Source organism: Pan troglodytes, chromosome 1 (genome assembly GCF_028858775.2).
Source record: "Pan troglodytes isolate AG18354 chromosome 1, NHGRI_mPanTro3-v2.0_pri, whole genome shotgun sequence".
NCBI lineage: Eukaryota > Metazoa > Chordata > Mammalia > Primates > Hominidae > Pan > Pan troglodytes.
The window spans coordinates 203,379,898-203,404,913 of NC_072398.2; the positions used below are offsets into that span (position 1 = coordinate 203,379,898).

General features: G+C 56.5%; 1 protein-coding gene across 13 annotated transcripts in view; it reads left to right on the plus strand.

The window, feature by feature from the left end:
• The first annotated feature begins 8,013 nt into the window (after nucleotides 1-8,013).
• Nucleotides 8,014-25,016, plus strand: part of AHDC1 (AT-hook DNA binding motif containing 1) — a 69,843-nt gene continuing 52,840 nt past the window's right edge. For 4 of the 13 annotated variants that reach the window (XM_009451776.5, XM_003307910.7, XM_009451771.5 and 1 more), the window contains exons 1-2: nucleotides 8,144-8,506; nucleotides 8,739-8,836. The gene's annotated coding sequence lies outside the window, so the exon portion shown is untranslated. The other 9 variants (XM_063804064.1, XM_016944732.3, XM_063804077.1 and 6 more) reach the window with 7 other exon arrangements.

Here is a 25,016-nt window from a genome sequence, read left to right on the forward strand (position 1 = left end):
AGGCAGCAGCAGGGGAAGCTGGAGAGGGCCCTAATGCCTACCAAGCACGGGGCATCCAAGGTGTGGAGTTTTAGAACACCCAGAGTCCCACTGCTCATCTGCACATGAGTTTAGAAGACAAGCAACTGAAGATACATTAAAATGTCCCCTTCGTTGCTGATATGGCCTTCAATCTGTGTATAATAGGTTTGCTAATTCTTTATCTGAGTTCATCAGATTTGCCATTCATCACAGGCGCAATGGGACAACCTTAGGCCTCCTTTGCCAGGGCAGGGAGGAAGACCACAGTGGACCCTCTGGAGCTGTCAGACTCTCCAAAAGAGGACAGAAGAGAGGGGAGGAGAGAGAAGAGGCCTGAGGGTTAGTCTAACTCACTGGATCTCATTAGGGGAGTTTTGCCCCCAGGGAGATTTTGGAGAGGTTTGAAGGCAGTTTGATTTGTTTGGATCCTACAGGTAGGGACCAGGGATGCTGAACAACCTGCAGTGCACCTGCGCGATGATGAATCTTCCCACTCCCTCGTTCCCCTTAGAGAAACTCTGGAAGCTGACATGCCTCCGTGTGGAAACAAGGGGAGCAGGGAATAAAGATTCCCACCTCTCCCATCAGAAAATGTTTGTTGACCATCTGACTTACTAAGGGAATGGACAGAGAAGGAATCTGGGAGCTGGGAATCACTGCAGCAATTGGCAAATCATTACTGAGCATTGACTCTGCAAAGCATTGACTCTTTGCTAAGGAGGACCCTGGGAACACAAACATGAATAAGACCTGTCCCTGCCCTGGAGGAGGAGTTCATAGTCAAGCAGAGGAGGAAAATTATAATAATAATAACTCACTTATTAAGTGTCTTCTGAATGTCAGATGTATTTACAGCCATCTTTTCAATTTAATCCAGTACTGAGCCTGGTTCTGTGATTAGCCCCATTTGTAGGTGAGAAAACTGAGGCTCAGGGGTTACATGATGTACCAAGAGCATGCAGTGTATGTGACAGAGCTAGGATTTGAACCTAGAGCTTACACCAAAGCTCATGGTCTTTTCACTAGACTTCATTGCCTCTAGGCTTTGGGAAGAGAGCCTCTGTGGAGTGTGTGTGTGTGCGTGCGTGTGTGTGTGTGTGTGTGTGTGATCCTTCCTCCTCTAGTTATTGGTAGAAAGATTCCCTGGAAATCCTCCTATGCTGGGTGACCTAAAGGAAAGCAAGATAAGGCAATCAATGCAGATTGAGAATTCCCTGTGTCCTGCCCTGTGCTGGGGGTTGCTGAATGAGAGCAATAAGATGGAGAGAAGCCAAATGGCTGCTCAGAGGGGTTGTCATAGGGGTGGGAGCCTTAGCTCCACAGAAAAAGTCTCAGGGGCCAAGGCTTCTTGCCAAGGGCCACAGTTTCTGGCTGACCAGACTTACAAGAGCCTGATGTATAAGCCAGAGGCCAGTGATTCTGCCTGCCATGAAATAAGCAGAGAAGAGCACGGCTCTGGAGCTGTAGTGCCTGGTGTGAATCCTGCCTCCACCACTCACTAGCTGTGTGGTTTAGTGCAAGTTTTTCACCTCTCGAAGCCTCAATTTCCTCATCTGTGAAATAGTAATCAAATGATCAATACATGTGAGCTCTCTCTGTCACTACCATTTGCAAATTGTTGACTGTGTGCCAGGCATCCTGCTAAGTGCATGCATGCTGCGATTTTATCCTCGCAGATCCCTATGAGGAGGAGTTTGTTGTATCTTCATGTTGCTAATGAGGAAACTGAGGCACAGTGAAGTGAATCAGCAGGACAGAAGTGGCAGAGCAGGGGCTTACACCAAGTCTTCTGACTCCAAAATCAGTGCTCTCAGTCTCCATAGCCTTTTTCTGGGACCAGAATATTCTTGTCTGCCCTACAGGGCTCTGTCTGGTACCAGGATGCCCGTTTGGTTTCAACGAAAGCCCAGCAGGGCAGTGAACCACCTGGAGTTCACCAGGCCCCTCGCTGCTCCTCAGTAGAGACCAGAGCCTCCTGAGCCTGGAATCCCTGTGTCTACTGGTGCCTTCCTTGTCTCTCCCTCTGAAACAGCTAGATGAATTCTCCCTTGCACCCCGTTTTCTGTGCAGCCTTCTGTTCCCTTCAGATAGAGCACAATGCAATTGATTAGGCTTCTGCTTTCTCAATTTCAATCACATCCTCGCCCTGCCTCCCTGAGATTACAGGCGGGTCACCTTGATTGCGGTTTGCACCGTTCACAAAACTCTTCAGTCGTTTACAAAACCATCTCTCGCCTCATTCACTCCCCCACCTGGCTCTTCTCCTCCGTGATGCGTGGATTTTACTGGTTTAAGACTCAGAGGGCAATTTTATTTCCAAGTTCATGGTGGGGAAGGAGGACACCTAATTGACTAATGCTGGGTATTTCGCATGCATCATCTAATTTGATCTTCACCACAAGGCAGCGCAGATGTGTGATTATCCCCATTTTACAAAAGAGGAAACAAGACTCTGAGAGGCTACAACACTGGCTCAAGGTCATACAGGTGGATGGTACAGCCAGGATTTGAACTCAAAGTCTCATGTGTTCCCCGGGTCACATTTCTTTATTTGAAGGAGCAGCATGGGAAAGTGTCATATTGACCCAGAGTCAGGTCCAGGAAGGGCCTGGTGCACGTAGTGCTCAGGGGTAGCTCCCTACATGCTGAGGATTGTACTCGTAAAAGAACTAAGTCATTTATTAATTTCACACACATCTACTGATGTCTCCTGTAGGCTGGTCCTGTCTAGGAGGCAGAACAGCAAACAATGACAACACTTAGGGGCAAGGTCAGTCTGGGAGCCAAGTCTGGGGGATTTCTTGGAGTCTGTGAAATAAAAGTCTGCCTGATGAAGCAGCCAGAGGGTGAGGTCATCTCCAGCAGAGGGAACAGCATGTGCAAAGGCCCAGAGGTATGGTAGAGTAAGGCCCATTCAGGCCAGGCAAGTGCCAATAATTAGGCATGGGAGGGCTGAGGGTGCAGATGAGGCATGGAAGATGAGGGATGGAGAGTCAGAGGCAAGAAGTAGGAGGGGGAAAACCAAGGGGTATGGGCTCTGAGTTGTGGGGAAAAGAAAGAAGAAATCTGGGGGACCCAGGACTTATTGTGGGGAATGGAGTCTAGTCTGGATCCCACTGCTCCGGGACTGAGCTGAGTGGATCCTCTCTCCACTCCACCAGGTACAGTATCGAAGACACACACACACACACACACACACACACACACACACCCCCCGCAGGTACAGTATCGAAGACACACACACACACATACACACACCCCAGGTACAGTATTGAAGACACACACACACACACACACACACCCCCTGGTACAGTATCGAAGACACACACACACACACACACACACACACACACACACGAGCCTGGATGGTCCTGCAGTGATGTTCACACTCTCTCTAGTGGTGACTCTGAGTACTACATCCAAAACTGCAAGAAACTTTCCCCACTCCCGGGATGGGAGAACCAGGTCTCTTCAGAAACTTCCCGCCACAGGACAGGAGATATGGCACAGTTCCTGCTCTCAAAGAGGTCACAGTTTAATGGTGATGGGTGCTAACGGGACAGATGCAGGCAGAAAATGACAATAAAGCTATGTGGGAGAACAGGGGAGAGTCCTAACTCAACTGGGCAGGGGAAGTCTGGGAGGCTTCTCAGAGGAGGTGTTGATTCATCAGAAACAAGAGTAAGAGTTTGCTCGGTAAAGAAAGAAGCAACAGAAGGACATTCCAGACTGGACAGAATTAAGTGAGCTCAAAGGCAAGAAATGAGACTGCTCAGGGAGTTACAATTAGGTAGGTGTGCTAGGAATGTGAAATTTCAGAGGAGTTAGTGGCTAAAGATGAAGATGGCAAAGGCAGGCATGGGTCTTGTCTACCATGCACTCGAGCTGGGATCCTAAGCCTTGGACAATGGGGAGCCACTGAAGGGTTTTGAGCAGGTCAGATTCACTTTTTTTTTTTTTTTAGACGGAGTCTCACTGTTGCCCAGGCTGGAGTGCAGTGGTGCCATCTCAGCTCACTGCAACCTCTGCCTCCCGGGTTCAAGTGATTCTCCTGCCTCAGCCTCCCAAGTAGCTGGGACTACAGGCGGGAGCCACCATGCCTGGCTTATTTTTGTATTTTTAGTAGACACGGGCTTTTGCCATATTGGCCAGGGTTATCTCGAACTCCTGACCTCAAGTGATCCGCCCGCCTCGGCCTCCCAAACTGCTGGGATTACAGGCATGAGCCACTGCGCCCAGCCAGATTCACTTTCAGAAGGAACCCTTTGGTGACAATGGAGAGGAAAGATAGGAGGCGAAGAGGCAGGAGATGGACACCCCTCTTGGACACAAAGAACCATACCAGGTCACACTCATAGGACACACAGCTTTGACCGCGCCTATGAACCAGACATAGCGATACAAGTAATGGCACCTACAGACATGTCAGTGGGACCCCAGGCTGAGCACCCACAGACAAACCTGCACTGCTTCACACTCAGACACAGAAGTCAGGCCTGCAAGCGAAAGCAAACCGAGGACACAGGGTTACCCCCCAGACACAGGCGCACAGCGGGAACCACACAACCCTGATGGCCACAGGAATTCACACACACTCAGTGTGGCTGTCAAGGGCCCGACCCTGCTCCCCCTCTGTCTCCCCCAGGTCCCTCACCACCTCCGGCAGGAACAAAGCTGACCTTTGCCCTCTGGCCTCTGGCCTCTCCTCCCACACCCCCTGCCCCAGAGGGAGGAGCTGTTTGAAGTCTGGGCTGCAGCTGGGGTTTCCTGTGGCCTAGAGGAATGTGGGAGGACTTGCACGGGGGAGGGGAAAGGGGCTGGCCCAGGAGGAGGGCTAACAGAGCCTGGGGGCCTTAGTCCCCACTGTACCACAATGAGGGAGGCTTCCTGCTTGCGTGGTCTCTTGGGCTCCAGCTTTGAGCTGTTCCCATCCAAAGAAGGGGAAAACCAGGGCCATAATGGCTCCAGTCCAATGGGCCTCTTGTTCCTGGATCTGCAGCTCAATAGCTTAGGATAGGCCCGCAACCTCTCTAAGCCTCCGTCTCCCCTTCTGCATACTGGGCTGAACCACCCTCTAGCAGTCCACACCTCTCCTGAGCAGCCCCAGGAGTAGGGCCACCCCCAGAACTTCCATATTCAGGGAGGGCCGTGCTAGTCCCTACCCAAGACTCACTTCATCCTGCCCTTTCCATGAGGTCTGGGGGCCTGGCTCCAGGCTGCTGGGACCTGTCAGTTATTGTCATTATTAGTGTGACTCATCATCTCTCTCACCATGCCCTTGCCAGTTTTCACAGTGCTTTTACATCTATATGCTCAGTTAATCTTCTCAACAGCTCTGCTTCTATTTTACACATGGGAAAACTGAGACTCACACAGATTGAGGACACACAAGTAAAATCAAGATCAGGACCAGGCCTGTCTAGCTCCTGCTCCACATGGCCTCTCAAACCCAAGGCCCCATTCCAGACTCTTATCTTTATTTTCCAGGGTCTAGCTACACCACCTTCTGCTTACACCGAAACAAAAGCGGCTGGAGGGAGCTGAGCCCAGAGAGGGATGATGCAGGCTCTTCCAGAACCTGTGTCCTCTGCCTCAAGCCTCCTTTCCCTCCTGCTCGCTGACAACTGCTGAAGCAGAAACGAAGATTAGACACTAGGTGGCAGCAGCAGCCCACGGGAAGACAGCTTGAGTTTGGGGAGACCACCCCCCACCAAACTCAACACAATTTGGAGAGGCTCCACGAAAAAGACCAGCCCCCAAATAACAGGGAGACTCTGCAATGCTTGGTTTCCAGTGATGATCAACACTTTAAGGGCCAATGGAATTCACCCTAACAGGGGAAGGGGACCGCTGAAGTAGCCTGGGGTGGGAGGGGCATGCTCGGGAAACCCTACCTAACTTCTATTTCCCTCTAACTCATAGAGCCACGGGCCCTACTAATCCTGCCCTCTGCATCTCATTACTTAACCTCCCCCTCCCATGCTTTTCCCAAACTCCCCTTCATCTCAACCTACTGGGGCTCTCCACACCCCAGAAACCATCCTATACTATCCCACCCAACTCCCTCCTAAAACTTGATTCAAACTGAGTAGAGTCTTCATGACTACAGGCAGAATCTAATGGGTAATGGGGGAAGGGAGAGAAAGGAGGAGGAACCTGGGTCTCTTTCTCCCTCCCCAACGCCGAAGTCTGTCTGTCCTATAGGGGGCCAGCTAGGGCAAGGTGCCAAAGCCTCATCTATTTGGGATCACTTCAGGCCCAGGCTTTGGAGCTGCAGAATCTCTAATGACTTTAGCCACTACTTTTATGAGCATCTGACCTTATATTTCCCATTCAATGAATAAATCTTTGAACCCAAGTCCTAACTTGTCTGCAAGGAGAAGCTGCTCCAAGATGAGGGCCTCTCCAGTCGGTCATGGCAGCCCCATGATGCCAAATCAATAGTGTCCCATTTAGAGCCCTAGACCTCTCCTATTACTGCTGCACACACCCTCTGCCAAGGGCCAATAGAGAGTGTTCCCCAGATCCCCTCTCTTGTCCTCTGGGGGTACTGGACTGCCATAGAGAAGGAGCTTGGAAGGAGTGAAGGTGTGGGGAAGATAGTGACCAGGGAGTTGCGGTTGGCAAAATGTCACCAGCTGCCTTTGTCACACACTGGCCAACACCCTGCAAGGCCAAAGGAAGAGTCAGAAACAGGTAGGCCAGAGACAAAGGCACTGCTCTAGGAACTTCAGACCTGGAGCAAGATAGACAAGGCCAGCAGACACAGGGTGTGGAACGTCAGACACACAGATGAGGTGGTCCAGTGAGGTGGGACCACCGCAGGGCCAGTCAGGGCCGGCGTTGGTAGACACCTAGGACACAGGACACGACAGCCACTATGCATTATTCATCTCCGTGTCCCTTGCAAACCCTGCATACCTCAGTTAACATTTGTTGAAGTGCCAAGAAAGGACACACAGACACAGGGAGAGAAGGTCAGTTACAGAAATGGAGGGAGCCACAACTCCTTGTCATAGCCCAGGGGTTAAGCTTGTGGGATTTGGAGTTAGTCAGACCCTGGTTCAAATCCAGCTGGGTTCAGCCACTTGCTAACTGGAGAACCTGGACCTCAGTGCCCCCATCTCTAAAGTGGAAATAACAGCACTATTTTACCGCAGCAGTTCAGCCATCTCCGGGGGCGGTAACAAGGCCCTCAAGCAGCGCACATTCCCATCTGTGGGATAGGCTAGGCAGGGGGCCCAGGAGCCAGGGGCTGGAGAACACATGTGACCTGAAGAGGAGGTAGGTGAAAGTGCTGAGCCCAGCCCCCGGCCGCGGCAGGAGGTCAGCACCGTTCAATCTGAATCCTGCTTCCTGACACAACGCAAATGCTCAGCAGAATTCGGAAAAGGGTGTGTGTGTTCTATCTGCGGATTATCCAGGACTTTTGAGCCCTCGCCGCCCTTGGACATATAGGAAAGCTGGGAGTTGCAAGGGCGAAACCGAGGTCGGAGTTTGAGAGGAGGGGTCACTGAGTGAGGAAGCAGCGCTGGCTGGGTCTCCCCTGCTCCCCCGCCCCAGCAGCCCTCCCGCCATATATACTTTAGCTTTACTCAATAAGAAACCTTTTCAGAAAAGGATAACGTCCCCAGATTGAGAGAGCCGGTCCTCTCCTCTGCCCTCTCCCCCTCCCATTTAATTGGGACGCCCCAGAAAGTCGCAGCCCCTTTGGCTAATCCCCTGGTTCCCTATTCCACTCCCATTCCACTCTCAGACCCCGCCCCTTCACTCCCACCCGCAACCTCCGCTCGATCCAGAGCCCCCCGGTGGAGACAAGGAACACGGGGACCATTCTTAACCCTTGGGGAGGATCTTCGCCCGTTGGTAAACGAGGACGCGCTCCAGCCAGACGCGCCCCAGGCGCGGGGTCCCCGGGGCTCCTGGCCGCGCCGTCGGAGCAGCCGGCGCGGCCCCGCCCTCCCCGCGCGCGGAGCGGCCGGGGCGGGGACTACAAGTCCCGGCGTGCCGCGCGCGCGCTCCCCCCTGGGGTTCCGGATGGTGAGCGGCGAAGGTAAGGCGAGCTCGCAGAGGCAGCGGCGGCGGCGGCGGAGACGGAGAGAGGCAGGCAGGCAGGGCGAGGGCGAGAGACGGAGGGAGGGAGCGAGCGAGGCGGACCAGACAGACAGACAGGCGGGCGGGCGGGCAGAGCGAGCCACCCGCCAGGCTGCGCTCAGCCCCGCTCGCAGCGGAGAGAGCAGAAGGCAGGAGGAGGGAGGGGAGGAGGGGGAGGGAGGGAGAGAGGGAATCCAGCTACCACCACCCAAAGCCAGCGTCTGCTTTCTGTCCTCATTTCCTTTTCCCACCCAGCTTGGAGAGCAGAGAAAGGCAGAGAGAGCGAGAAATAGAGACAGTCTGAGAGACAGACAGACAGCCAGAGAGAGCGGGAGGGAGGAGGGCGGAGGAGGAGGAGCAGGAGGACTACGCGGGGCGCGTTCCCTCCCAGGTTTGCTATTGGGGGGGTGGGGGCGGGGGTGTCCAGGGCTGGGAGAGTGTGTGCGCGGCGGGAGGGCGAGGGGGGCGCAGAGAGAGCGAAGGAGTGATCGAGGTGGGGGGGCGCCGCGGGAGCGGGGGGCCGTGTCCAGCGGAGTTAGCGGCGGAGAATGTGAGCCGAGGCGCGAGCCATGCTGTCAGCGACGGCGGGCGGCTCAGGGCTCCTCCACGACTCCTCTCCTCAGCAGCCGGGCGCCCGCGTCGCTGCCACCGCCGGAAGACAGACGTCCCCCAAAACCCCTCGCCTGGCTCGGACCCACGGAGCCGGCAGCCCAGCACTCCGGTGAGTGGCGCCTCCTCCCCAGCCCCAGACCCCCGCTGGGGACCGGCCGGCCAGGCTCTTTTGTGCAGCGCACGGGGGGGGCCTGCGTCCCCCGGTCCGGTCCGCTGGACCCGGTGGCTGCGGTGCCCGCGGTGCGATCGGTCTTTGTTTCCACCGGGGCCCGCGGCTCGGCTGGGCTCGGCTCGAAGCCTGGCAGGCAGCGCCGGGAAGGGGGAGGGGGAGGTGGACGGGGAGGGGGGGCGGGGAGGGGGGGTTCTCGGGTTTCCTGGCCGCCCCGCGGCTCCCCCGGCTCGGGGGCGAGGTGCGCGCCCAGCGCTGCCGCGCGCCCCCTCCTCCTTCCCCCTCCCTCCGCCTTTGGATTTAAAACTGCAATTTGCTCTCCAGCTTGCTGAGAATGTGGTGGGGGGGGAATGAAGGGGGGACCGTGGGAGCGGAGAACAAGGCTGGATTTTAGGATCGGCGCTGGGAAAAGGGGAGACTGCGGAGGGAGGAGCCCCTCCCCTCCAACCCCCAAATCCCTAGGATCCACTGGCTCTCGGGGAGTTGAGGGGCGGGGACCTAATGACCCGGAGGGGGTGTGGGGCGGAGGAGGGATTTGGGGGCGGCTAGGGCTGGAGGGGTTGGGCCGCGTGCCCGGTTACCTGGCGAACAAAGTCGGCTCACTTTTGCATAAATAAATAAATAATCGCTTATCAATGCGTTTCCTCTGGGGCTCTGATTGAATCGGCCCCCTCTTCCCCAGGGGGTGGGGTGCTGAGTGACAGCTGTCAGCCCCCTAGGCAGGGAGCTGGGGTGAATTGCTGAATCTCTGCTCGCTGCTTGAGGGCGCCTTCCCCTGCTGGGTCTGGGTCCCCGGGCAGAGCCAGAGGGGCAGGGGGCTGGCTCTGAGTCTAGGAAATAACCTTGTTTCCTGTTCTACAGGAAAAGGGACAGCAACCCAGAGTTTGGGGGCTGGGGATGAGGACTGATGGGAGCTTGGGGGGGTTCCCCAGCAGCCTGACCCCCCAGCCTCCTGCCAGGCGAAGGGGCCAGCTGAGGGAGGAAGGATGTGGGCCTTGCTGGCCGGAGGCGGGAGCTGGGGCTGTCCCTGAGGCGGGCAGCGGGCACAGAGCGGGAGGAGGGAGAGAGAGAAGCGGGGGCGGGAATTCTCTACCGCAGACCCTGGGGGCCAGGGCCAGATGTGGAGGGGTGGGGAGTCTCCCCTCCCTCCCAGCTTGGGGGCCCTGGGGCTGGGCTGGGAGGGGCTGAGCCTGGTGCCCTCGGTTCTGCACCAGTGCCTGACTGGCAGGGCCAGCTGAATTTGGGCCCAGGCGTCACCCTGGGAGGCAGGGCCGGACTGCACCAGCCTGGTCCCTGAGCACAAGGAGGGACCCTTGGGGGGCCTGTGCCTGTCTGGCTGGGCAGGCGTTTCCCGCCGGACCAGTTGGTGTCAGGCGGGACTTGGCCCCAGCTCCCTGGGCAGAGCTCAGGGTGTGAGGACAAGCTTTGCCTCCGGGTCAGGGTGGCCACATTTTGTCCGCTGCTGCTGTCGCCGCCGGCTGGGCGGGGGCATGTGCCCGGGCCTGGGCAGAGTCCTGCCAGGGGCATTTGGGGTGTTTCTATTGTTGGCTTGTTCCTGTTCTGTGTGGCCCGGTGTGTGTGGCTGTGTGAGCTGGGGCTGTAAGTGAAAGATTACCAGTCTGTCCCCCAACCTGGGGTGGGGGGGCAGGCAGGCTGGGTTGTGGGGGGACCCCCCAGGTGGCATGTGCATGCTGCTTGCCATCTCCCTCCTTTGAGCAGATGTGTATTTATTTTTATAGTAATGGAAAATCAAACTGGATAGTAAGTTGAATTCATTTTTTTCTCCTGCTGTGTCAATAGTTGGAGTAATCCCCAGAGACTGGTGAACTTCTGGCCCCAGAGCTCCCACTCTTCAGGGGTTGCAAAGACCAGTAAGGGCATAAGCTTTGGGGGACCAGTGGCTACCAGCCCAAACCAGTGAGTTGTCCTTCTTCATCCGGCTTTGGGGCAGATGCCCAGGTGGGCAGGCATTGCCCCCTCCCCAGGAATCCCCCACAAGCCCAAGGTGTAGTCTGGCCTTTCTAGTCTGGTCAGTGCCTAACTGTGCCCAAGCCCTCAGGGACGTTCCCCTGGTGGGCGCTCTCCTCCGCCTGGGCTCCCAGCCCACGTGCCGATATTTATTTTCTGTAGTAAAATCCATTTTTAATGCCGTTACTTTTGAAATAATATAGAGAGAAACAAATGTGATGTGTTTAAGTTGCCCTCTGTGAGTTTTTAATGTGATCTATGGCTGAGGTAGTGATGGAAGGAGCTGTTGGGCTTGGAGAAATTTGGTGTCATAAAGAAAAAGAGCTTGCTGTTTATTATTGTTGCTGGGCTGGGGGGTCTGGAACAGGGTCGTGGGAGCAGGGAGCCCCTACCACCCTCAGGCGCTGTGAATGGACAGCATAGCTTCTCAGTTTCAATGCGTGAGGGTTCTGGGGTTATTTTGCATTGCTCCCCAGCCCTTGATGGGGCCTTTGGGGAAGGGGTTTGGGAGCTGGGGGACTTTGTTACCCCCACTGCATGGGCTTAGATCTGGGCTGGGAGGCTTCTGGAACCCCCTGCTGAGCTAAGTGGAGGTGTACAGTAGGGAAGTTGGACTTGGATTCAAAAGATTAAAAGATGGGGTCTCCACCTGATTGCTGTGGTTGTGCTGGAGGCTTGAGGGGCAGACTGCCCCTGGCAGAAGACATTTGGGTAGGGGGAGCTGTTCTGGACTGGCAGAGCCCCAGAGGGACATTGTTGTTCTCCAATCAGCCTGGAGCACTGACTTTGAACCACTCCCACCTCTATGCTTCTGTTCCCCATTGGACAGGGGCTTCCTCCAGGCAAACCTGATCTCCCTCATTTCCCCCTTCCCCTCTTCTGTCCCACCCCCAGGTCAATTTCAATTTTTTTTTTTTTTTTTTTTGGTTTGTAGAACACAGAGCTCTGTGTCTCATGCCAGCCACCCAAGACCAGGGGGTGCCATGCCTGTGTACCAGATGCCCAGGCCCTTCTGGTCTGGCTTGGTGAGGTCAAGCAGACTCACTATTATGGGATGGAGCCCAGCTCTGTCTCTGGGTCCCCTGGGTCTCTTGGGACAGAGTGGGGAGGCGGAAGCCAGGATGGAGTGGAGCTGGGGACTATGGGAGGAAGCAAGGGTAACATTGTTGCTAATGCCTGCAGATGGGCCCCCCCAGGGAGGGGGGCGGGGGAGCGACCCACAACCACATGCATGGTGAAGAGAGAGAAAGATGGAGACCAAAGCTGGTGATGAGAGTGAAAGAGAAAACAGGCAAGAAAAGCTGGAATTACAGCCCCTGGAGGTGGGGGCCGGGGACCAAGAAGGCCTAGGAATATACCACTCCCCTCCCTGGAGCCAGAGAGGAGGCAGCACTGAGGGCCTCTCACCCAAGATCAGATTCTGGGGTTGTTTTTGGAGGAGAGACAAGCAGATGTTTGGGAAGAGGGAGGAGGACAGGTGGGAGAGAGAGAGAGAGACTCTCACAGGAGGAGGGAGAATGGGGAGACAGAGGGATTCCAGGGTTTTCAACAAATGTTTCAGGTCCCAGGGTAGCATCTCCCTTCTGCCCTCCCCAAATGCCTGGAACAGAGCTGAGCTTTTCTTGGCACGGGGCGGGGGGGGGGGGGGGGGGGGGGGTGTGGCCTGCGGCAGGTACTGCACCCTACAGGTTGTCAGGTGCTCTGTGCCAAAAGACACCCAGGTTATAAAAGCGGGAAACATTAGGGTCCCAGAGGTGCCAGGAGCGTCATCCAGTTGGACGCCCCCAACTTGTTTGACGAGAGAAAGCCAAGTCTAGGGAGAGGAGCCACTTGCTCAGGGTCACAGATACCTTTGGCAAGGCCAGGCTGGGACCTGGGCTGTTTGCACTCCACCTCACTGTAGTTAGAGAATTGGAACAGCTGCAGGGGGCCTCCTGGGAGTGGAGGGGGCCGGAGCCTGGGGAGAGAAGCAGGCGGGCACCCTTGTGGCCAGAGCCCCCCCAGGGGAGGGGGAGGCGCCGCTGCTGCCGGGAGAGAGAGGGAGGGAGGCGAGAGAGGAGGGGAAACAGTGAGTCAGGCTTCCAAGAGCTGAGGATGAGAGAGCCAGAGCTGGGAGGGAGAGGGCAGGGAGGGCTGCTCAGAAGGGAGGAGAGGGAGGGGGCCCAACCAGGGGCAAGGAGAGCTGGAGAGGGAGGGAGCCAGCCCCTGGCCCTGGCCCTGGCCCTGTGGTAGGGCTGTGTGGAGGGTGTAGCCAATATGGACTTTGCCCATGGTAGGTCAGGAAGGAGCCTGATTCTGCCCCTGCAGCATCTCTTTCTTCTTTCCTCATTTATGATCCTACCCCAGGGTCTCAGGAGGGATGACTGTGTCCTCCCATCCCTTCCTCTTGGGCCTCAGTTTCCCCATCCATTGTGGGATTTGGACTGTGAGCTATTGGAGAGGGAGTGGGGGACAGGGACAGAGTAGCCAGGGAGAATGTTAAGGGATGCTGTCTGAAGCTGCTGGCTTTGTGACGGGGGTGCTGTCACCAGTGCAAGGTAGGGTGCTGGTCTCTGCGTTCATGTCATGACGGTGGATGCTGGTGTTGGGGGGCTTGGGCAGGCGGTGAGCACTGGGATGCACTGTATATATGTGTGTGTGAGGTGCGAGATTCAGGATGCCAGTGCCTAGACAGGGCCAGGGTCACTACATGGCCAAAACCAGCTTCCACTGTTGTGGGGGTGACACTGGTGTGATCCCCCCACGTCCCTATGGGTAGATGGAGGTGGGAATGGCCCCAGTGCAGTTGGCAAGAACAACCCCTCATGCCTGGAACTGGGACCAGAGCAGGAGGGGTCCCCAGGGACTGCCTGGAAAGGAGGAGGGAAGGAGCCCCCCTCCAGCCCAGCTGACAGGAAGCCCTGGCTCCCAGCCCCTCCTTCCCCCAAGGCCTGGCCTCTCCTGGCCCCTCCCTCCTGGATCCCAGCATCTCTTCCATTGGCCAGGGGATGAGGAAGGTGGGCATCAAGGATCCCTCTCCTGCAGGGCCTGGCTCCGGGGGCAATGGTGAAGTGAGAGTAAAGTGAGGCCCTGCCTCCCTCCAGCCCCCTTCCAGCCCCCTCCACCACACACACAAACCCAAATGCAATGAGGCCCTGTTTTCTCTCCTCTTCTGCTCTGGGGTCCTTGGCCTGGGAGCCCAGGGGAGGGGCTGCTTCTGCAGCTGGCTGGCCCCGAACTCCCAATTCAGCCCAGCTGCTACTGAAGCTTCCAGAAGCTGCAGCTCTGCACCCCCTCCCCACCCCCTGAGCCAGGAGAGGCCTTGCTGACCTGGGGGAGGGTGCCTTGGGGAGCGAGTGGGCACCCTTGGAAGGACTAACACAGACAGCCAGACAGATGGGTGGTGGAACAGATGGACAGAGACACCCACACACAGACAGACGGAGAGAGACGGACAGATGGACTGGGACAGGGAGAGACGGACAGACAGAGGTGCTGGCAGAGAGAGGAGGAGGCAGAAAAATGGAAGACAGAGACTTAGAGAAAAGAAAGGAGACAGAGTGACTGAGATGGAGAAGGAGAGAGATGGGGAGGCTGAGAGACAGGAAGAGATAAAGAAAGGGGGAAACCCAGACAGACAGAGAGAGGGAGGGAGAGGGAGGGAGAAGACTGCAGGCTGCAAACCACAAACAGGGATTTGATGAGAATCTGGAAGGTGTTTTCTCCCTCTTCCCTCCCCAAACCCCCAGGCCAGCCAAGTCTCCATTCCTTCCACCCCCGGCTCAGTTTCCAGCTGCTAAAGAGGTCAGGGAGAAAGAGCAAGAGAGAGAAGCCGCCCAGAGCCCCTTGCTCCCTGCTCCTCTTTTCATAGGGGGAGGGGGTTGCTGAGAGGCCTGCAGCCCTGACCCCTGCACCAGATGCACATGTGCACCTCTCTTGTCTTGGGAAACACCCCCTCACATTCACCCGGGGGATGCCCCTCATATAAACGCAGCCCCCATGGTCACACCTGTCTACACAGGCCCTGCGTCTCTCTCTCTCTCACACACACACACACACACACACTCTCACACTGTCACACACACACACACACACAAATTTGTGACATGTAAATCTCCACCCTCACACTCATTCTGCATCTCACGAACATAGCTGGTGAACACGCACCTGTGCTTCCTTCCCTGTACAGGTGTTGACTCACAGGCCCTGTCATGGGACACCCTCCCACATACAGTGGCAGTCACACCAGAGCACACAGAACCTCCCCCTGCCACCTGCCCCCACCCCCATACTCTAACCCGGCTGGCAAGGTGGGGAGGCAGAAGGTCCTCTCAGTTGGTGAGAGCCCTTCTGGAAAGCTTCAGGGCCTGGCCTGGACACAGAGAAATGCCCAGTGGCTTGGGTAGTGGGGAGCTGTCTCAAAGGTGGTGAGGCATGTGTGTATAAACATGTGCTTGCATGTGCAGGTAGAAGGGATGGCGAGTGTCCTCATGGAGTGTGAGAGAGACTGGGTGTATGTGAGATAGGGTACGGGTGTGACAGGGAGCTCCAAGGTGTGTGGAGTGTGTGGGTGTGTGTGTGAGAGTGACTTGTCAGGTATGTATATGTGGATGCGCGTTTATGTGATAGGTGTGTGTGTAAGATGGGTGTGTGTAACTGTGGGTTTTGCAGGGTGGGGTATGTGTGATGGGGGTACATATATGAAGGTTTAAGGGCATGGGGCAAACTGCATGTGTGAGCGTGCAGTGGCAGGCATGCATGTGGGAAGGTGTATGAGTGCGTGTGAGTGTAGGGACTATGCAGATATGAGGGTGTAGTTCAGGTGTGAGGCTGGGAGCCTGTTGCCTGGATTGGAGCAGTGTTTTCCAAGGCCTGAGTGCTACCTGAACAGGAACATCCAGCACAAGCACGTGGGAAGGGGCCCCCGGCCTGGAAGTTGGGCACTGACCCACACAGATGCACAAGGACAGACATACCCGCCCCTGTCCTCCCTCTTCCTCTCTTCTGGCGTCAGTGGTTTTTAAAGGAGCCTCCGTGAGGACTGTTTGCTGTGCAGTTCCCCCACCCCCAGCCTGTGTGTCTTCAAACACAGTGCTGCCCTCCAGGCAGCTTTGTGGAGGCTCCTGCCTCCACCATCTGAAGGCAGATGGGTGGGCTTGGATCCGCTGCTGCCCCCCAGGGAGCGAGGAGGCAGCTCTGCTCCTTGGGCCTGGGCACAGGCTGAGACAGATGGACTGCCTGTCTCAACACCCCCGCACAGGCACCCCATACCATAGGGGTTCTAGCGGGTAGCCCCCAGTTAGGCCCCGGAGCAAAGGCCAGGATGCTGCCCTTCATTCTCCCAGAGGGGCATCCCCCCTAACACACACACACCCTGCAGCCCCATCACCTCTCTGGGGTCCAGGGACTCAGTTACAGCTCCCAACACCTTCTAAATAGACAACTGCCCCACATACACACTCACAGCTCTAACACCTCTAAAACACAACTGCTCCACCTACAACACCCAGCCCACACACTTCCACAAACACACACACTCTACATACAGATACCTCCCGACATCCAGCTACCTCACATGCACATACCCCCAAACACACAACCACCACATGCTTACCCACAACCTGCAACACCTCCCTGACACCAGGAACCTGGTTTACAGCCCTCATACCTGTGCATGCACGGACGATAGCCTGTGGCACATCTCTGATATCAGAGACCCATTCTTCCCTTCCCACGTATGGAGGGACCTCAGGTCTCTTAACGCCTCCCCAGACCCTTGCAGGTACCCAATTAAAATCCCAATAACCTTTCCAGAGACACTCCCCAGCTCCTCCCCAAAACCACAGTGCATCCTCCACCAACCACAACACCTTTCCAGGCACATGTTCACAGCCCTAGTACTTAACCAAAACCCACATTTTTATGACCCCTCAATACATCCCTAAACACCCCAACACACACACACACACACACACACACACACAGCTATCACACCCTCAGCATATCAACCCCCTATCCAACCCCAACACTGCCAGATACACCCAGGACCCAGCTACAGCCCTGCTACCTTCCCACTGACTCATACCCTCAAAGCCCTGACACCTCCCCAGACACACACACTCTGCCCACAGCCCCCAACGTTTCTCCCAGCTATAGCTCAGCACTTCCCCAAACACCGGTATCATCCCCTATACCTTTCCAAACATACAGCCTCCCCCTACAACACACATACACTCACTGCTTCAAACACCCACTCAAACAAGAACACCCTCTGTAGCCACAACATTTGCCTCAAACACACAGACATGGCTTCGGTTCTAGTATATCTCTAACAGATCAGGCCCCGAAGCTTCTAATACCTCCTGAAACTTGTGTACACTGCCTCCTGGATCCCGGCACCTCCTCGACAGGCAGTCCTAATGGCCCGGCCCCACCGCTTCCCAGACAGTCTCAGCTCCGGTACTTTTCCTCAGCCACCTAAGGGCCCAGGGACACCCCTACACCTCTCCAAACACCCCGATACCACACCTGTACACAAAGACAGCCTCAGCTAGTCACAACCCTGCACCCATTCTGTGCTCCACCTGCACCCCACGGCACCCTGTCACATACCCCGCCTAATCCTTCTGCAGCCCTCACTCCCACCGTTGGCACATTCCAGCACACCCTCTCCCCCACCTTGTTCCCCTAGACAGCCTCAGCCTGTCACACACATTGCTCACTCTTGTGTGCTCTCGCTCTCTCTCCCTCTGCTGCCCAGGCCTCCCCCTCTTCCCAGAGCCTCCTCTGCCTGGGGAGGCATCTCCACCCCTTCACCGCCCCAGGCCTTTCATTCTTGGACAGTGAGGCTGGACATCTGGTTCAAAGCTGCCCCACCCAAGACCCTGTGCTCTGGGCACCCTGGCCTGGGCTTAAAGGTTTGGGGCCCCTTTGGGGTGGGGGCAGAGCCCCTTGGCACCTGGTCATCCTGGTCTTTCAGCCAGGAACTCTCAGTACCCAGCCCTGCCCTGGCTCTGGCATGTATGTGGGAGAGAGGGACAGGGGGAGTTGCCCCCAGCCCACACTTTTTCAAGTGCTTGCCAAATCACTGCCTCCCTCCCCCAACCCCTTGGCTCACCTGAGAGGGACATGGGGCCTGGGGCTTCAGGGAGAGGGATGGGGAAGGTGCTGGATTGACATACTCCCCCCCACCCCCAAATCCAGGCTGCGGGGCTTGGTCTCCCTGGGAGTCAGTTCCGACAGTGAAGGTTACTTTACTAGATGCATGATTTTAAACGGAATCTCCACCATCTGTTCCACCCCCTAATTACAGATGCACAGAATCCGCCTCAGAGGGCAGCATGAGGGGAGTGATTTAGAGGCTGAGCTGCTTCTGCCTGCATTAGGACTGGGGAGATAGCGGGGCTCTGGGTATTGCTTACAGCCCCCAAATCCCTTCTCTTTCCTAGAGGTCCCTCGTGCCTCCTCTCTTGCTGAGGGAAGGCTCACAGAAGGGCTCCACTGATCCCCAAGACCCTAAAGAAGAAGCAACTGCAGTGCTGTGGGAAGGGTCCCCAAGACATCGCCTGTGTCCCAGCCCAGCAAGTCCTGGGATGCAGGCTCCATTAGGGCCTTAAAAAATTCAGTGCATCGATCTCCTGCCTGCCTCTTGTGCCCTGGGGAGCCGCAGGCACTGGCTTAGCCCAGCTGTCTGCCCACCCTGGGGGGATAGCAGGGATTGGTGAGATAGGGAGGGGTTCAGAGCAGAGGTGGGGCAGCCAGGTTCTGGCAGCAAAGCCCATGGGCAGGCATGCCAAGACCCACCGGGGGTGTTTGCACATATGTGCCCATCCGCCCTGGCACAGCTGGCATGCCTGACCCCAGCTGGAGCCATGGCTGTGGGACTGGGGCAGCACCAAGGGCCAGAGGGAATGGGCCAGGGCCTGGGTCTTAGAGGGTTCTGAGGGACACAGGGCTACACCCTGAGAATGGGTCCATCTTTGCCCATGGACACCAGGGACCTGGGTCCCAGCCTGCCTGGGGGTAGTGGTGGCGGCAGCAGTGGGCACACTGCAGTAGACTCTGGAGCATTCACTGCAGGGAGAGAGGGAGAGAGGTTGGGCTGGAGGAATTTTAAAGATTGCTGCAGGCAGGAGGGTCTCTGGAACCCTGTGGAGCGGGCAGTCATGCAGAAGTAATCCTATCGCTGCCTGCCTGGAGGAGTGGAGGGGGAGGGGAGGGACGGAGCTGCTCCCCCTTCCCCACCTCAGCCCCTGCCCCAGCCAGCCCTGGAGGGAGCCCGGGACCCTAGGGGCCTTCCCTGAGGAGACACCGTGTCTTCTCCGTTCCACCGAGGCCTGTGTCCCCTGGAGGGGCAGCACCGCAGCTGTTGCTCAGCTCCTTGCTCTGGGTTTTATAAATAATGCAGCTCGGAGGTGGGGCCAACTCTGCCCCTGGTCACCTTGGGTCACCCAGTATGGCACCTCCAGCTGGCAGTCCTTTGGCAGAGCCCCTCTCCCGTCCAGCCTGCGCCTCCTCGTCTGCTGTGTGAGCTTGGGCCAGGGGCCCAAGCCTCTCTGAGCTGGGCCCGAGGTAGAGGAGTGCGGAAGAACCCAGAAACCCTGGGTCCTTTCGTCCCACCCCCAGCCCTCACAGGTTAACCGGCAGCCGGCTCAGCCAATCCAGGCTAGAGAGGGATGACCTGTCTACAGGGGCCTCCTGCGTTCCGGCCCCTCCATTTTGCAGATGGAGCAACCGAGTCCAGAGGGGCGCAAGGGTGGTCAAGGCCAGCCAGCTGGGGAGCCCCCTCCTTCCTGCCCCATTCTGCTGTCACTCAGGCTCTTCTCAGCCTCAGCTCAGCTAAGAGCAGGGCCTGGGTGGGGAGGGCGGGGGATGTTTGGGAAAGTGGTTGCGGCTGAGAGGTTGCCATGGCGATGCTGCAGGATGCCGAGCTGAAGTGGGGGTCCCACAGGGTCTCTGGGGCCCCCAGCTCCGCACCCCTGTGGTCTTCTCCTCCCCATCTCCTGTCCCCCACCCAGATGTCTGTCAGGCGGCTCCGGTGACAGGCTGGGTGGGTGACAGGTGGTGCAGGTGATGGGCTGGGTGGGTGACGAGCTGGGTGGGTGACAGGTGGTGCGGGTGCGAGGCAGGCAGGTGACAAGCTGGGTGGTGACGGGCTCTGCGGATGACAGGCAGGGGGTGTGGTTGGCGAGGATGCTGTCTCCTGGCTGGTGGCCTGTTGCAGCCCCCTACCCTCATGCGTGTGCACACACATAGACTCTGGGCTCAGAGCTTGGGGCTAAGATACTAATGAGGCTTATTACTTGTGGAGGGGCAGGTGCCTAGGCTCACTAATGAGAGGCCTTTAACAAATAGGGGACACAGCTAGGGGGCTTCGAGGAATTCAGCTGGCCCTTCTGGGCTGAGACCCTGGGGGTCCTGACCTGGCTCAAGGATGAAGCTGGATCGCCTCCAGCCAGGTCGAGGATCCCTCTTCCCGCTTCTCCCTGGCCACTGGATTTATGTTAATACTAACCACAATTATGATCGCTACCATTGTTCAAGCACTTATTATGTGTCAGGCACTGTGCCAAGGCCTTTGCATGCATTTTCTCATTTCAACTCAACAGTCCTAGGAGAGAGGCACTATTACCCCATTTTACAGATGGGGAATCTGAGGCTGAGAAAAGGCACAGGACTTCATATAACAAGTTACTGGTGCAGCTAGGGCATTAATCCGGGTCTGTATGTCCCTAGAACATGTGCTCTTAACCGCCCCACCAGTAAAACTCAGGTCTTGGTGCAGACTCCAGATCCTCTCTCAGGGACTGGAAAATGGGCATGTGGTGGAGGGGTGATCACCATAAACTCTTCAGCTCTGACTTGGGTGGCTGTGAGGACTCCTCCAGGTAGCTGCTGTGACCTTACCCCATCTGGGCCAGATTCTGGACAGAGGGCAGGGCTTAATGCTAAGGGGGGTGAGCCGAAAGGTGGTCACCTGGGATATCTGAGCCACTTTCTGCATTGTGCAGTGGGAAGGCTGAGGCCCAGAGAGGAGCAGTCACCACCCAAGGTCACACACCCTGTGAGCTGCAGGGCCCCGTGGGATCCCAGGTCTCCTGGCCTCTTGAAAGGGCAGGGCTGGGTGTGGTGCCAGAGCGGGGAGGCTACCTCCTCCTGGGCCCCACCCACCAGCCTAGTTTCCTCCCTGGATGTTGTGAGCACCCAGCTTCTAGGAGGGTGCAGGGGTCTGTTGGCAGACTCCTTAGGGCCATGCTCCCTCCCCATCAATCTGAGCCCCTAGTGTCAGTTGTGCCCCTCCCTTTGGAACCCATTGGGGTGGAAACTCCCTGGCAACAGCTGATGGATGGGTTAGGGCTTTGACATTGGCCTGGGGCCACAGCATGGCCCTGGAGGGACCAGGCTGGGGCTGGGAGGTGGGGGTTGGAGGGGAATTTAAGGGAAAAGAATTAGGCTCATAAATCATGGAGCATCTCGTTTCTCCTCCTCAACCTTAATCTCTTAGCAAACCTGCTCTCCAACTGCTCATCCAAGGTGCTGGGGGTTGAGGGAGCCCACCTGCCTGTTCCCCACTCCCTCCAGCTGATGCTCATCCCCTCCGGAAATTGCACCCTCCCACGAGAAAGAAAGAGCTGCAGCCACTATTGCTAGGCAGCATTAAGACAAGTCCAGATGACTGGATTTTGCCTCTGACTCATTGTGATGAGTAGGGCGGAGGGCTTCACTGCCTCAGTTTCCCCAACTTTGGACCTTAAATCCTCTCCTGATGCCTCTCAGCCCAGCCAGGAAGGAGAGCTAAGACCAAGAGGGATTTAACAGATGCAGGACACACAGCCTTGTCCTCAGACCCCCCAAGTCTGAGAGAAGCAAAACACTCACCTTGAGAGCCCTCGGACTTGGAGGTGAGGTGCAGAACCCAGGCTGGGTGTGTGCTGAGGGGTGGTGGGGGTGGGTGGTGCTGGGTGGCTGGCCTGGGAATACTTTCTTAAGCTAAGGCTGGGGCTTAGGGGAGGCCAGAGGAAGGGTAATAGTTTGCCTGGGGGTGCTGGGAAGCCATCTTTGGTTGGGAGGTGTGGGCCTGGAAGGGTCTGGCCTTCCCACAGGCCCAGGCAAACAGTAGGTTGGAGTTGTGGGCCTCCCCGCCCAGCTCCCCAGGGAACTCGCTGCTGCCTGGCCCCAGGGACCCAGGCATCCTGGCGGGTGAGGGCGGGTCTCCAGCAGGCGCCCTGCCAAACCCTGCAGCCTGCTCACCAGGAATCTTGTTGCTGAGAGATGGAAAATCCCGGCCGGGCCTGCAGCTCATCCCTCCCCTCCAGGAGAAGGAGGGGCCCGAAGAGTCCTTCCTGTACCCCCAGCTGTCATCTCAGGGCAGGGCTCTCCTCAGCAGTGGGTGGGGCAGGGGGCCCAGGACAGGCCTCTAAGGCCCAGTCACATGTCCTGGAGCCCTGCCCAGCCCACAGTGGGCACTAGGGCACTCTGGAGGCAGAATGAGCCTGGTGCAGCAGAGGAGGGGGTGGGGGTGCTGAGGCCAGAAGGCGGCCTGGGTGGGGGCCGGTGCCTGGCCCTGGCCCCACTGGCTCCCCCAGGGCGGAGGGTGAAGGGTTGGTTCTCTCCTTGGACAGGAAGACGAATGATCCCATTATGGGAGCGTGATTTTATTCCACGTGTCACGGAGTCTGAGATTAACTTGCTCACCAGTCTGTGACAAACCCCTCACACCCAACACACAGATACAGACACACACATATCCTTGGTCTCACAAACATCACACAGACCTAGATAAGCATCTCCATACTACAACACATGGCATAGTCTCCCATACAGAAACACAAGCACACGCTTAGATACACCGAGGCCTAGACCCACAGTCTCAAAAGCACAATGTGCCCTCACTCACACCAAGGCCGCATGGACCCACAAATGCAAACAGTAGTCCAGCAGGATGCTGGCACTCTCTACTCAGACATGCATGGAGTCTAGGACACACATAGACACCCACAAAACCAGACACTGCCATGCAGACAGGCATAGATCACCAGCCACACACACTGAGACAAAGGCGCAGAAACATAGAGACAAAGACAGGCACAGACACACAGCCAGTGGTACTCACACGAGCACAGGCGTGCACACCCGGACACAGACAAAGACAAAGAAATGCCCAGAGGTTTTACTGTGGACAGATGTAGAGGCACACGCACATCTGGGCCTCGTCCTCGACCTCCCTGCCTAGGGACATGGTAATCTGGCGCCTGTGGCTCCAGGGAGGACTCTGAGGAATCTTCTGCTCTGTCAGAACCCCCCACCCTGGGCCCAGGGCCAGCCCCCACCTCTGGCACCAGGCCTGTGGTCGAGGCCATGGCAGCTGCACCCTCAGCAGAGCCCTGAAACCTCTTACCTACGTTCCCCACTGGTCACACTCACAGGGACACCATCTCCTCATGCACATGTTCACAACAACAGCCCCCCCGTACATAGTTTCTCACTCACTCACCCTTCCTTCATGTGTTCCCTCTTGTCTTTCTCAATCACTCCCTCCTAGCAGAAGTGCACAACCTCCATCATGTACACACACGGCATCCTGTGCACACACAGCCTTCCTCACACACACCCATACATACCCAAGCCGTCATGGCACGCGTACACAGCCCCCCTACAAACACACACGTACATGTTTGCATACTTCCCTGCCTTCTCACACAGGCCAATTCACAAATGCAGTACACACATGCGTCCTCACCTCTTCTTGCCCATGTGCACACACACACACTGAGAGCCTCCCTCACACCATCATTTTCCTTCCTCTGTCTCTCATAAACACTCTCTCTGCCAAGAGTGTGGCCTGCTGCAGATTAGCCCTGACGGTATTTGTTACTGCTCTTCACCATGTCCTTGCCCTTCCTGGCCTCAGTCTCTCCCCGTCTACCTCCGGCCCTGCCTGCTGTGGCCTTGTATTCTTTTGTCATTCCTCTGTTTAGTCAGCAGGTCTATACAGAGCATTCATTGATTCATTCAACAAATATTGATTGAGCATTGATGATGAGTTAAGCCCTGGGGATACTGTGGTGACCAAGATGGACATGAGCCCTTCCCTCACAGGGCTCTCAGTTTTGTGACCAGCCTATTTGTTGCCTGTCTCTTCCAACTCCATTGTAAAGTAACCCTTGATCTTGGATGTTGAGAGATGTGTAGGAATTCATAAGAGGAAGCGTGGAAGGGTGTTCCAGGCAGTGGGAATAGCATATGCAAAGCCTGGAAGTGAATCAAGTGTGTTATGCTGAGAAAACGGAGGGACGTTCACAGACCAGAGGAGACACTGCAAAGAGGCCAGAAGGCAGATGTCACGGCGTGTAGATGCCATGCTCTGGGGCTTCAGTTTTATCCAGTGGGCTTCAAGGGGTTATGGGAAATCTTTGCTGGCAGGACCAGGGGAGGGAGAGACTGGAGGCAGGAAGGCTAGTTGAGGGGCTTTGGAAGTGCAAGTGGGAGATGATGGTCTAACCTAGAAGTGGTGAGTAGGATGGAGAGGAGATTCAATTAGGGTTAAGGATCAGTGGGGTTCCAGTTCCTGAGCTGAGTGACCTTAGGCAAGTCATACAACCTCTATGAGCAAGGTTCATCGTGCAAGGATGGGGCAGTACAGGTGTTGGGCTTGTAGTAGCTGCTCAATAAATAATAGCCATTATTGTCAGTTATCACTTGGACATGGGGGGACATCAGATGAAGAGATTTACTGAGCATCTTCTGAGGGCTGGGTACTGTGCCAGCTGCTGGGGCCCAGACTCTTTTCTTAGTCTACAGAAAGCTCACCTGATAACCATATCACACAGACAGCAGAGAGGGAGTCTTCACCTTCACCTCCACCCCAGAAGCTTAAAGGAAATTGTCAGGGTTCTGGGTGGCTCATGGAGGAACTGGTATTGAGCTGGCTGGTAGAATTTGGGCAGGGAGAAGTTGGGGAAGGAGCTTCCAAGCAAGCTATGTGAACAGCAAGCCCGAGGGCAGGAACTGAGGTTGGTTGAGGTCTAACCAGTTGCTGCGTAGGACAGAAGGGAAAGTTGTGGAATGGGCCTATGGAGGCGAGGCCTCAGAGGCTAGGCTGGGAGAGGGCAGCGTGGAACTGAGCCGCCCTCTGAAAATCCAGTGTTGTAGTGTGACATGGAATGTACCCCTT